The sequence below is a fragment of the Rattus norvegicus genome, chromosome 3 (genome assembly GCF_036323735.1).
Source record: "Rattus norvegicus strain BN/NHsdMcwi chromosome 3, GRCr8, whole genome shotgun sequence".
Lineage (NCBI taxonomy): Eukaryota > Metazoa > Chordata > Mammalia > Rodentia > Muridae > Rattus > Rattus norvegicus.
Window position 1 is genome coordinate 38,020,593 of NC_086021.1, and position 14,429 is coordinate 38,035,021.

Genomic DNA, 14,429 nt, shown 5'->3' on the forward strand with positions numbered 1-14,429 from the left:
TAATTTTACTTATTTAGGAAAAATTACATAACTCTTCATAGCAGAGTTTAAAAATAACTCCACTATTAACGCAAGCCCTTTATTTAATCACAGGCTAATTTACTCCTGACAGAAAGTAAATTCCACTATTTTCTGTGAGGCTTTATGAAATTGCCATCATTTTTAATTAATTCTTAATTAAAATATATTACACCACAGCTTCTACCCATCTCTCTTGATATTCTAACATAATCAATTCAAGACCATTTACATATCATTAATTAAAAGCCTTCCTCTCTCATCCTTAAAATCATAATGAGGCTCTATTTCTCATTAGCAGCCTTTAAGGGATAAAATAACAATACAGTCAAGAGTGAATAGTAACTTTTTAAAAAATAATTTATACTTTTTAAAATTATACAGTGGACAGAATGACTTTCAAATTTTCTCAACTCTAAAGAATCTTTTAATTCTTTTTCTTATGTTTTCACAGAAGAAAACACCAGAGCAACAATTGGCTATTATTTGAAATTAATCTTCAAATGAGATAACTGATAAATTAGATTAAAAAAACAGGAGTATATCTGAGACCAGGGAAAACTAAATAAATTTCTATATTTGAATAAGGACAATTCTTATCATAAAATGCTAAAAGAAAAAAGAAGCAAGTTGACAAAAGAGAAAATACACAATTAATACTATCTTGTCTTATTTCCATTTTTTAAAATTGTCCGAATTATTACTCTTATGCTCCAAACCCTGTATAGATGACTTCCCCTTAGAAAGATTCTGTTTTCATAGTTCCGAGGCTCTTAAGCTGTACTTAGAGAAACACGTTTGCAACGTAACTGTGTAGCCCGATGCCCGCCACTGTGAATGCAGGACCCAGTGTCTGCAGATGCAGAAAGACTGAGTTGGAGGAGCGGCAGGGAGCTCCATAATTAAACTCTGGAGCTACCTGTTTTATACATTCTTAAATGAGCTGTGATATACGGTGGCACTATAAAAAGTTATCATTTATTGGTAATGAAAAGTAAAAATTAACCACCTATTCAATGACTTTCACCTCTTCAGAAGGCTCTAAAGTGGAATGCAGCTTGTGAGATTTATGGTGACTCATGACTTTTAACCCACTATTTCCAATATTTCCTCTGTAAGTTACAAAATTAATACAACTTCAACTGTGATTACTTTTTATGGATTAGTATAAAATAAAATTTCATCGTGTGTTCTTCCTTGGAGCAACTGAGGTTGTAGTCTTTTTCTTTTCTTCTTCTTCTTTTTTTTTTTTTTTTTTTTTTTTTTGCAATACGACTAAGAAAGACTGAGCTGAACTCCAGTGTGTTCATTTTCTTCGTTATTATTCACAATTGTATTTCAAAGTCAGACTAAATACACAGACAGAAACCAGGTGAGGATAAAAGTGTGCCCTCCCAATACTAATAGCACATGATAGAGGCAAAGTACAGGCAGACTCATATTTGGCAATTGTATGCAGACTGTCGCCAGCATTAACTGTACCTAGGTGTCTTGTATCAAGCAGATCAGATTTCTATCACTGTCTTCTGTCAAATGCAGGTGCTCCAGCACAACTTGTCAAGACAGCCTGTCTGCATCTTCACACGTCAGACAGAATCACAGCACTTGGTGTTTTGGTCTGTTGACAGCAATTTATTTTGATGTGTTGTCACAATATGGAATTCTTCGATGCTCTGCACCAAGGTGCCAATAAGTCCTACGACACTCTTTTCTACTACCAGACGCTACAGGTTTAGTAAGTGGAAAGAGCGAAGGTTTATATTATTTCTCTTAAGCTTTTCACAGGGAAAAGAAACAGAGCAGTAATTGGCTATAATTTGAAATTAATCTTTAAATGAGATAATAAGTGAGATAAGAAACAGAAGCATCCTGGAGACTTTTAAAATACCTTTCAATAGTGCCCTAAATAGTTGATTTGAAGGAATAGTGGAGGAGAGCACTGAGAGGAAGCAGAGCAGAAAGTCCTGAGACATCCCCTAATCCCACACTGACTTAACACAGTGAGCACAGACGCAGGGTGCAGCAGCACCCGCCAACTCAGGTGTCTGAACATGCAGGCCTGGACTGGGAGACGGCAGCACGAGAGATGCTGAACGACTGCTCAAGCTGCTGACCAGTGAGGACGGCTAATCCTCCACTGCACTGCTTCACAGTGCTTAGTGCACATCTACAGGAAAGTCTCACGTAGGCCTGCTGGGGACATCTAGTCTGCACCAAAGTATAGATGCCGGCATCAAGAGTGCAAGCAATTGAGATTATAAAAGAAAGCCAATTTTTAAAAAAATCCATTTTCTAGACACCTACAGAAATTCTTCCAAGAATATGGACTATAACTCACAGATGAAATATAAACACAGCTAATTAGCCTGGTGTATTAGCACACACCTGCAAACCCAGCATTCAGGAGACTAAGGCATAAACATCACGAACTGAAAGCCAGGCTAGGCTACAAAAGAGACCCTGTCTGAAACAAAACAGCAGCTAGAGTGTCAGGGCATTTAATATTTGTCAAAAAAAGAAGCTCTAAGGTCTTAAATCTTGTAATCTTTTTCTATATCATATTCTAAATTTGTATAATAAGAGTTTTGATCTAAAGTCAACAGAAGTAGACAGTAGTAGTAAAACAGTATATACCAATAAACACGAATGCAGGGGATGCCACGCAGAACTACTCAGATACCCGTCGTCTTTACATCTATCTTTCTCTTACAATTAGAAATACTGACAGTACTTCCACTATTCCTGTTTCCATGGTTACTCTATTACACCTAAAGTCAGGAACCCTTAAACAAACATGAAATATCATCTTGAAAAAAACTAAAAAATTGGTTTTAGATTTGGAATTATATCAGAAAATAAGATTAAAAATAATTCTCAACAAATGGATAGTATGCCATAGGTCCAAATAACACAAATGTTCTTTGTAGAAAGTAGTGTGAACTCAAAGCACCAAGCACAGCTAATGTACAAAGCTCTAACTTCATGACTATAAGTAACTGTGCACATGACCAGAGACCCCAGTAATATTTACTATCGACAGCTGGTGCAGTTTTGATCGTCAGAACTTATCTCCAAGGAGTTCCACTATCATTTTTTTAATCTAACGATCTTTACATCGTCTCTGAGGCAAGTGAGTAGTAAAGCAGATGGTGGTTTTTTTGTCATTGTTGTTCTACAAAATTAAAAAAAAAAACAAACAACAAGTAAGACATACGATTTTACTAAGCTGAAACAGAAGCTGAACAATAGCTCCCAAACTGAAAGGATTAAATTATATGTTGTGAATTCTTAAATAAACAGGACAGCCATTTTGCACAATTCTGGGAAGTGCCACACACAAAACAGAGGAGACATGATGGGACTTAGAGGTTATAAAACACAAGGAATCTGTATTTAAAGACAGTCTCAGTAGAATTACTCTGTGTGTGTGACTATGTGTGTGTTCCTTCCCCAGAACACATGACAAGGCTTCATCTGTTCATCTACAAGCAGAGGCCTCTTAATACACACTACAGCTATCTTTTAATCCACCACCAAGAGCTCTGGAAAAAGCTATGAAGGATGTGGGAATGAGACATCCGTGTCCAATGCAGACTGGGTAGCAGTTTGATTTTGCTCTAGTGAGTGTGACAAGCAAACAAGTGCATGTGCACATGTCCTGTGTCCAAACTGAGCGTCGCCACACTGGGAAGGCAGTCACCCTGGGTATGATGCAGCTTCGGGCTACAGCATGTGCTTTGTATACAGTAAGCCCTGGGCTTAATTTCAACATCAAAACAAAAGGAGAGGAGGGGGAGGGAAAGAAACGAATCACACTGCTGTTATCGAATTACCTGCATGCTGCCTCTGTGGATTGGAGCTAACATGAACACAGACGCCAACACGAAATAATTCTTAATCCTCATTTTGCAACTGATTTTTGAAATAAGGAGCAAGAATGTGAAGCAAGCAAAACACATGGATCCAAACAATCACACGGGCAACCACAATGGTGTACACCATAATCCCAGCATAAGGAGGTGGAGGCAGAAAGATCGGAAGGTTTTGTACAAGAATGATTCATTTATGTATCTCCTACACATACAGGTTCTCTGTGTGTATGTGTGTCTGCCCACGTAAGAAGGCATCAGACAGGTGTCAGCTGCCACATGTGCTGAGAATTAACCTCAGAACCTTCGAAAGACCAATGCATGCCCTAAACCTCTGAGCCATCTTCCAGCCTAAGAACAGGAATTATAATGTCAGCCTGATTTACACAGTGTTTGAGGTCAACCTGGCTAACATGAAACTCCATCTCAAAAATTAAAATTGTTTCAGGGCTATTCATAGCGATTCATGTACTTACAAGGCCAGCCTGGACTACATGACAAGACTGTCAAAAACAAAAACAAAACAAAACAACAACAAGAAAAAAACTACACATGCCTAGTGAAAATACACCAAAAGCCGTTTTCTCCAAAATTAGTCAGAAAAGCTCAATCACCTAATATTCTAAAAAATAAGACATAAGTCAAGAAGAGAAAAACATTAAACCAGGGTTATCAAAGAAGATACTGGACAAAGATCATGAAACTAGTTTAAAAGTCAAAAACGCTATGAAAAAAAATATGACCATAAATAGCCAAATATGTGTATATGCATATATATGTATATGTATATGTTCTGACTATAAACATTTGACTTTTGTTATGAAATAACCTACAATAGAAGTAAAAACAATAATAAATCTAAGGAATAAAGAAAGTGGGATAGGGATTGGGGATTTAGCTCAGTGGTAGAGCGCTTGCCTAGGCAAGCGCAAGGCCCTGGGTTGGGTCCTCAGCTCCGAAAAAAAGAAAAAAAAAAAGTGGGATAATAAAGAACTAAGCTTCTTGCCATAGAAATACTACAGATACAGTTAAAACTTTAGAGAGTAAGAATCAGGGCAGAAGAAACTTTGTATCCAATCAAAAGGGTATAGAGGAGGTGGGGGCTCAATCTGGACTAGAATTAGAAGACTCGGGCTTGTGTATTTGTGTCAGCTCCACAATTTAGACAGTAACCTTCAGGAAATCCCTTCATTTTCTTCCTGGGGCTTAGAGCAAGAATAATATGTCCCACCTAAGCAGGGCCTGGTGGTGCAAGTCTTTAATCTCAGCACGTGGGAGGCAGACAGGCAGATCTCTGTGAGTTTGAAGCCAGCTTGGTCTACACAGTAAAGTCCAGGACAGTCGGGACCACATAAATGAGACCATGTCTTTTTAAATAAAAAAGTCCCACCAAAACCAAACTGTTTTGAGGATTAACCCAAGCATGCAAAAGCACCAAACAGGGCTGGGGAGGTGACCCAGGCGTGTGCACTAGCTGCTCTTTCAAAGGACCTGACTGAGTCCACCTATCTGCACTCACATCAGGCGGCTCACAGCCACCTTAAACTCCAGGTCAGGGGAGGAGGGAGGCACACAGGGGGTGCCACTCTTCCTACAACCACATGTGCACAGACATTAAATTTTTTAAATATATTTTTTAAAAAAGCGAAAGAAGGACCACACAAACATCCAAGATTTTAAGATGGCTGAAAACAAAGTATCACTCTCGATCTTCAGGTTTAGGAGCAAAGGATGCTTCCCTCCCTTCCTATCTCCCAAATCCCCATGGGCAAGACAGTAAAGAGCGTACACCAATTAAGAAGGGGCTGCGAGACACCAAATTCTCACACATTTCCATTTCTACATCCACAAATATGTCACAGTGGAGAAGACTTAATTCATGACAAAGGACTGCCATAGAGAGAGGGCCCCTTTCCCAGCATAGACTGGGAAAGACTTGAACAGAGTGGCAAGAAGAAAGGGAACCATAAATTACAAGAAAGTCTGATCAACACCAGAGCCATCTGCTGGAATCCTACACCTTCCACACACAACCCACTGGCTGCAAAGACTATCGTTTGCCCCCAAGATAAAGATAAGGATGCTTCAAAAACAATTAAAATACAAGATTAGAAGTGTAACAGATATTTCATAATGAAACTGAAACAGAAAAAAAATTCAGTGTTTGATGAAATCAAAACTAGAAAAGTTCCCCTATCATATAGCACAACTGGAAATAATATAGTAAAAGAAGACCAAAGGAGAAAAAGAAAGCAAGAGCCCATGAATAAAACAACACACCACGAAAAACTGCATACATTTAAGCTTTATGATTACTGAAATTCAGGGAAAAGGCAGCGGAAAAGTTAAAACTGGAAGATAAAATGCAGTATCCCTTGCAAAGATTAGAGGAAGGAATTATAGCAAGAGTCTGCATGAACGAGAAAGAGGCTAGGGGCAGGAGGGACAGCAAGAAGCTATGCATAGGAGAAATAGCAAGAGATCACAAAATTTGATTTTCCCATTTGTGAAAAGGGAATATTTTCATAACTGGTTGAAAAGGTTCTTTTTGGAATAGATTGACCCAGAAAGTTCACCTGAGGTATATAAAATCTTACTACTTAGTCTGGGATCCTTTGGCTTTAAAAAAAAAAAAAAAAAATCTACACAATTCTTCAGATGAAGAGGAAGTCATCTTCCTGCGCGTCTAGTAAGGGAAGGGAACTGAAAACTAAGCAGCTGTGCCTTTCAATGTTCTGATGAACATTAGTTAGATGAGATTAGTTAGCAAAGAGGGGCTGTAATTTCCCAACCCTTCAGGCTGAAGAATGGCATTTTCACCTCATACCCCTATTCTGGAAGATGTTAATCGCTGTGAAGGTGGATGGCTTAATTATATACAGACCACATTAATGTCTCTGAGGAGGGAGAGTGATCGGATAGGTTCCAATTTGAAATGTTCCTGATAAAATTAAAAAGAAATGCCAACCTGATGGCCATTCGGGCCTCTGTAGAGAGGTAAAAACCACTGTAGCTCTAAAGAGACAGTGTGAGCAGTGTGATCTGTTAGGTTTTGATCTGGGACTGCTCAATAATTGTGAATGTTATCCACTGTCTAAAGGCTGGAGCTTCACTTCCGACCCAGCTAGTAAGCTGTTCTCTAAGTTACCTCAAGGCTACTAGAGACCCCTCTCTGTCTGTGAAAGGGCAGCATCTGCAGGCCACTTCTATCCTCTGAAATACTTCATAGGACACAAATCTCTGGATCTATGTGAGTTACAGGACTCACCTCAAATAGAACAGCACAAATTAGGAAAGTCGACTTCCATTCTAGACTTGAGATAAGATTTTACCACTAAAACAAAATGTAGGTGAAAACCTGGCAAATTGACATCTATAAACTTAAAGTTAACAACAGTAAGTACCTCAAAACCATAACTTGGAAAACATGGACATATTTTAAAACAGAGGATATTCGTGAATTTCCAAAGTCCATTAGTGACAGACACATTTGCCTCAGTTATTGGCCTCTTCAACAATGCTGTCCAAAAGAGCCATGAGACTAGCCACATATAAACTAAGTCTAGATTTCAAGTAGCCAAATTTTAGGATTCAAAAAAATAAATAAAATGAATTTTAATATTTTAATGCAATATACTCAAAACACTATTTTAATAGTATTTTAAAAATTCTTAATGGAATAGTGTACGTTCTTCTTTGTAGTCTTCAAAACTAGTATTCTTAGACTATGACATTTAAAGACACATATATTTTATATTGACAACTTCTTAATTCAAATACGCCACATTTAAGTATGCGATGGATACGTGCAGGTAATGATCACAAACAGATTTGAGAAATCTACCCAATGATAGATATGGCTTACTGGAACAAAGGACTTAGTTCCCATTAGTTCCCTACTGTTATGGGACCAAGCAACCATCTTCTTAGTTTTAAGTTTTTCACTTCTGTTAAGAGCCAACTGGATTAGTGGAATGAGCCGACTTGTTTGCCTGATGAAACTAACCTACAAAACCAGGGAAGCAGGGAGGACAGCACATAAGAACCAGGGCATGACAACTGTCACCAGCACCACTCCGCTTGAGAACATTAGAAGGAAGGCGTTCACACCTCTGGAACCTGCTCTCCTGCTCCTGAGACAATAAAATGGCAGACAGCTCTCAGGGACAATAACCTGACTAGAGACTGAAGACCTGACAGCTAAATGTCTCCCATGCCAGCCCACTGGGGAGGCTGTCTACATCATTGCACAGCAAAGTCTATCAAAACCAACAAAACTTTCTTTCTGTGCAAGTGTGTTTATGTACATATATACATAATTATATATTATATGTATTATATGTATATAATATGTATATATTTGTAATTATAAATTGTATAATAACCCGATTTTTATATTATATATTTCTATATAAATTTCGCTGGGTTGTTAAGGGCCTCAAACTTAAATATTCTCTCATTCACAAGCATTTCCCAAGGGGCTGGTATGTCTAAGCAGTGGGAATGCAGTAGTGAACTAAACTTGCATTCTAAGAATGAGTTAGAAAAAATAGCCATAAAACAGAAAAGGAGAGAAGGCTTATGGAGGGGAGTGAACAGCCTCTCATGACAGGCTTTGGCAAATGCATGAAAGAAAAAGAGAGTGAGCTCCTCAGAAGCCTGGGCAAATACTGTGCAGGCAGTAGGAGCCAGGGAGGAGAACTTACCCATGGTACCTGCAAGGAGATAAACTGAGGCTGCTGCAGCAACACAGAGAGAGACGGGTTAGGCAGGATGGAGTTAGGCAGGTTAGGCAGTGATGGAGGAGTGATATCACAGAGGCTGACGTGGGCCAGAGCACATGAGCCTGGCACATCCTACATGAATATCCATATATTAATCATACATCATACATTAATAGAATTTATTTGGCAGGGAGTGGTGGCACATACCTTTAATCCCAGCACTCCAGAGGCAGAGACAGGCAAATCTCTGAATCTGAGTTTGAGGCTAGCCTGATCTACAGATCAAGCTCCAGGACAGCCAGGACTACACAGGAAAACTCTGTCTCAGACGCAGAGACAGAGAGAGAGAGAGAGAGAGAGAGAGAGAGAGAGAGAGAGAGAACTACAGTACACCGTGGTGGGAGACTACAGAGCGACCTGAGTAAGGCATAACTGTTCCTTAGCAACGTGAGAAAGAGAGAAAGACCTGGTAACAGGATTGTGGGGGTTGTTTCAGGTTTTGTGTTTGAGGCAGGGTCTTGTATGAAACACAGGCTAGCCTGAAATTCATGATCCCATTACCTCTGCCTCCTAAATTAGCAAAATAATATCGTACTAGAAGCATCTATGTACACTTTACCAGCTGTCTGCCTGCATCTCATCTATGAAGCACATGAGTAAGTATACACAGTGATGTGTGTAGGTGTACAAATGTGCATCAAACTTGTATGAACAATTATGCATAAGTTATATCATCATTCTTTTTTCTAAATACTTTAGTATATCCTTAAAGTGTGGTTATTTTCTTCATTGCTGTAGGGTTACAAGCCTTGGTAAATATGATATGATACTGTACTTTTATCCTAGCCATTATCTGTCCTTATGTTATCAGTTGACCCAATAATGTTCTAGCACTTTATGCCTTCCATGACAGGAACCCAGTCTAAGAACATACATTGCATTTAACTGCTAATCTACTTAGACACCGTTAATCTGGAATACTTTCAGTAAATTTATAACATTGACATTTTGAAAAATAGTATCCCTCACCCCATTTTGGATGTTTAATTAGGGGACCCCACCCCTGTCACTAATAAGCAACCCTGAGAATATGCTTTCAAACCACCTAGCCTACTCCTAATCAAAATTCTTCCTTGATTTAGACCATTTAAGGACTCTCACCTGTCTTGATCTTCGCCATGGTAGCTGCAAACTGGTGGCTTTTGAAGTCCATTTTCCCAGCTGGCCTAGCATTCTATCGAGTCCTACTTTCTCTCTAAATCGTTTATTTATCACCAGTAAGGACTCATGAATTCCTATTTAAAATTCATTACCATATATATTTGGGGATTCAAACTATCCAAGAATTGCTAGTGGGAGCTCTTCAAACTAACTCCCGACTCCTTGTGACATGTCCCCAACATTGCTCTCAGAGCTTCCCAATGCGGCCACACTGAGATGGCTCTGGAACCATGTTGGTAGAGTCACACCCTGCAGCAACGGTGCCATCACTCTTTTCTGCAGAGCGTCCTGTTTTAGAGAAAAATGGCCTTAGGGACCAAGATCTGTGAGATCTGTGTGCTCATGGTGTTTATTGCTACGGGGAAATCTCTCTGCCTTTTCTGATTCTATTTTCAAGAAAAACACTTTACTTGTGTAGGCTGTCAGGAGGCAGGGGAGTTGATTCCAAGGTTCTATCTATTCTCAAATACCAGATGAGCAACACTGGGTGTAATGAAAGAGAAGAGGGTTTGATGGGGAATATCAGGGTTCTCATTTTGAATGTTCTGGCCTGGATGGTTGCTAGATACCCAAATGCAGATACTCAACAGGAATGGATGAGTCCAGAAATCTTCAGTTTCTCTCCATACGTGCTGTGGTGTGCACATCTATAGTCTTTTAAAACTCATGTTGAGGCCTAGTCCCCAAGGCAATAGTAATAAGTGTGAACTTTGGGACGCAACTGACAAACTCTGACGTCGTGATTGGTTAACACCCTTAACACAGGCTGAAAGGGATCAGCAAGGCTCCCTTTGCCTTGTTGGCCTTCTGCCATTTGATGGAGTAGCACTCACCAACTTAAAAGCAGAGACCGAGCACTGGCTATACAGCAAACCCGCATGCACACTGCATTTCCCGCCTTTCAAAGCTGTAAGAAACAGACTTGCTGCTTACATACTGCCCCGTCGTTTTGATAAAACAGCAAGTGGTCCTCATTTCCTCCTCTGCTCTGCTGCCTTTCCACTGCTGCACTACCGTGCCAGACATGCTCCCACTACACAACTCTTCCCTTTTGCCTTTGTGACCACCTAGACTGTTCCTCCCTAGATGCCTGTGTGGCCACTTCATAACCTTCCTCAGAAGCCTTAACTCAAGTAAGGGCTAGTCTCCAGCCACCTAGCTAAACATCTTAAAACTTTAACTACACCCCTCCCTAACATTTCTAAGCCTTCTCTGGCTTTACTTTTCTCCAGACATCTTTCTGTCTGTGTTGGGGGTAAACCTAGGGTCTTATGCATGCTAGGCAAAAGACCCAACTCTTTAAAAAAGAATCATTCTGACACTTGCCCAATTGTCTTTCTGTTTTAGCCTAGTGAGTACCTGGAATTACAGATCTGTGACACCTCACACACACACACACACACACACACACACACACACACACACACAATCTACATTGACTCTGTTCACTAAAACAAACAGAATTGGAGCCTAAGACCACAAGATTCGTGTAAAGCTTTGGTAACTCTAAGTCTGTCAGGTCTTCAGTCACTAACTTATCAGCTATATGAAACCTTACACCTAAAGTATGTAAACACAGTGCGCTCCATGTCAATTACACCTGGATGAACCTGGACAAAGAAACAAGCTAGAGGGTAGTGGGCAAAGGTAATGTCACTAGCAATCTGAGACTGCAAAGGCTGACAGCGCGCTCAGCCATGGAGCACTCTCCTAGCACCACACAGCGCTGAGTTCAGTGGTTAGCGCAGTGTGCACGCATAGAGATATCTTATGTAACAGATGACAACCAAATGTCACGACTGCGGCGGTCCTGTCAGAACAGTGGAACCTCAGTGTAGGAAGAGAACGTCAGCAACTCCTGAATGGGAAGAGCATCCTACCAAACACAGTATCCTTTCAGAATGCCGGTACCATACAAGTGGAGAGGAATTAAGGGACTGTTCAACTAAGAGAAACAGAGTGTCATGAAAAATAACTAAATATAATTCACATCCATACTTTGAATTCTAGATAATGTTCCACTTTGCTCTAAAATACATAGTGAAAAGCTTGCTGTAATGAGAAGTACAGACTGGCCAACAGCACTTCACCAATTGTTTCGTTAGCAGATTCCCTGTCCTTCCTAAGTAGGCACTGAAGTTTTTGACATTAATTAGGTGTCATTCTTGCAACCTATAAATGGTTCAGAAAAAGACTGAACATGCATGTGTATGTGTGCACATTAATACATAGAGCTTTAAGACGAAGTGCACCGTGAAGAGCATGCATAGGCAACAAAGTTAATGCTCACAACTTCCCAACCTCGAACAGAGATCAGAATGTGAGAGGACATCACACAATAATATATATCACTAATTTTATTGTCAGATAAAGGAGAAAAGCTATTGCATTAAACCTTTATCAACAGTGTTTCCTTATGTGAATATGTGATTGAAATTTTATGGCCTTTGGCTAATAATAGAGAAAATTATGGAAACAAATATGTGGAAGCACTTAGAAATCATACTCAAATTTCCAGAGGAAATCACTTCACTGGGTCATTTCTGCAGCAATAAAGAGAAGAAAAACAAAACACCGACATGAATATGCGCCTTCATAGACACTACAGCTTCTCACCAGATTCAAGCACCGATAGAATTTTGCTGAATTAAAAAACCTGCAGCCTGATTCTTCAGACTGAAATCTAGGAAGAATTAGAATAGAGGAAACAGAGTATTTTAACACCAACCCCACATGCAAGGCACTAATTGTCCACATTAACCTAATATTAATATACGGAAAACGTATTTTCTAGCCCAGAAGGAAAGAGCTGAAGCTGCCCTTCAGTTCATGCTTATAACTACAGTAGAGAGCAGAATAACTCTAAATAAAATGAATTAATTCCTAGTGCTCAGATCAGTATTCCTCCTAAAACCTTTAAATGAAAAGATAAGACTTTGCATGGGATACAAACCTCCCATAAGGCTTTAAAAAGTGTCCCACAGCAGGAGCCCCTCTAGGCGGTTTATTTCACTGAGGCATTGGGGTGATGAGAAGAGATAATCATCAAGGAATGGTAGATTTGCTGACATCTGGAACTTGCCAGGCCGGTGGCACTGAATAGGTACACTAATACAAAAGCTTTGTTGGCACAGTAACTTGCTGCTAAAACACAAAATTTAAGGTATAAGAAAACATCAAAGCCCTAACTTAGGAATCCCTAAGAATTTCTTAGAAGACATCCCACTGAAGTATCCATTGAAAAAAATGTATACCTACTTGATTCCACAAAAAACTTGAGATGGAAATCTACAACCAGCTGAAATTTGGCTTTTCATCTCTATCCACATGTCACTTTCAGGCCATGACAGCCCAAATGTCTTTGTGATACACGTTTCTGCACTGCTTCTTTGTAATAGAACACCTCTATCAGCACGCATCACTGCGTCCATGGTTCAAACAATAACCAAACACAGGGACAAGCATGGAAGACTATTATTACTATTTTAACCTCAGATACCCTGCAGCATTTATTACTATAATTATTGTTTCTATCCTAATGATAATTTTGAGTTCATAATGATAATAATAAACACTACTGAAGTGATTGGTATCCTGACTTATGCCTCCATGAAGGAATCATACATGGAATGTATAAATCATGGAAAATGAAGACCAAAGACTAGACAGGACTGAATTTAATGAGTAGAGGTCCCTGGTCTAAAAGGAAAAAACCCAGATTTGCAGGCCAAAGATGCTAGAAGCACATGGACACTGATCAGCTCACTTTGGCTCTAACACTTCATCCCATTCTATAAATTTGTTCTTTCTGCCTTTCAGGACAGTCATCTACTAGTCATTTATTCTTCTCTATTCTCCAATCCATTCCCAGGAACTCAAAGTATTACTTGCTCCATCATGGTTCAGCACACCTCAGTAAGGAATACAAATTGTAGGTATGATACAATATTTTAGAAAGGAAAGAAAATATTCGCACATAAGTTAACAAACCTCCTACCACAGAAAGGCTACCTTTGCTGCTGTAATTATCAGCACGTCTGTTCAGTCTACATACTGGGTCAGGACTTGAAACACACCACCTTAGTATGAAAAGAAGAAACAAAAAACTTTGAATGTTTAAGCCAGGGCAATTACTAGCGAACAACAACTCCAAATAAACAGAAATTTAAAAGCTAAAGATAAATATACTGAGTAAATATCTTATTAATATAAATAAAATCTTTACATTATAAACATGTATGACATTTTTGCCAAAATTGTGAGTGTGTGTGTATTGCGAGTATGTGTGAGTCTGACTCTGTGTGTGTGTGTGTGTGTGTGAGAGAGAGAGAGAGAGAGAGAGAGAGAGAGAGAGAGATAAATATTTAGCATTGAACATGAAAAATTATAATTAAACAAATTAGGAGACTTCTTTTTTAAAATGGGAGTTAAAGTAATGTCATCAGGCACATACAGATTTGTCCTTATACTCAAATATGACATGAATGAGTCCCCGTCTAGAGTATGTTCTTATGCTTGAGGCCAGGAACACCTAAAGGCAATGACAGAATGTAACAAAGAGAACACATTAAGGATGCTGTTTTGTGGCATTAAATAC

General features: G+C 39.2%; 1 protein-coding gene and 1 long non-coding RNA gene across 4 annotated transcripts in view; both read right to left on the minus strand.

The window, feature by feature from the left end:
- The window catches only part of Pbx3 (PBX homeobox 3), a 193,716-nt gene that overhangs the window by 134,352 nt on the left and 44,935 nt on the right, over window positions 1–14,429 (minus strand). The gene's annotated exons all lie outside the window — the stretch shown is intronic.
- The window catches only part of LOC103691768 (uncharacterized), a 47,292-nt gene continuing 34,101 nt past the window's right edge, over window positions 1,239–14,429 (minus strand). The window contains exon 2 of the long non-coding RNA XR_005502094.2: window positions 1,239–13,911. This is a non-coding gene — a long non-coding RNA (uncharacterized LOC103691768). The remainder of the gene's footprint in view (window positions 13,912–14,429) is intronic.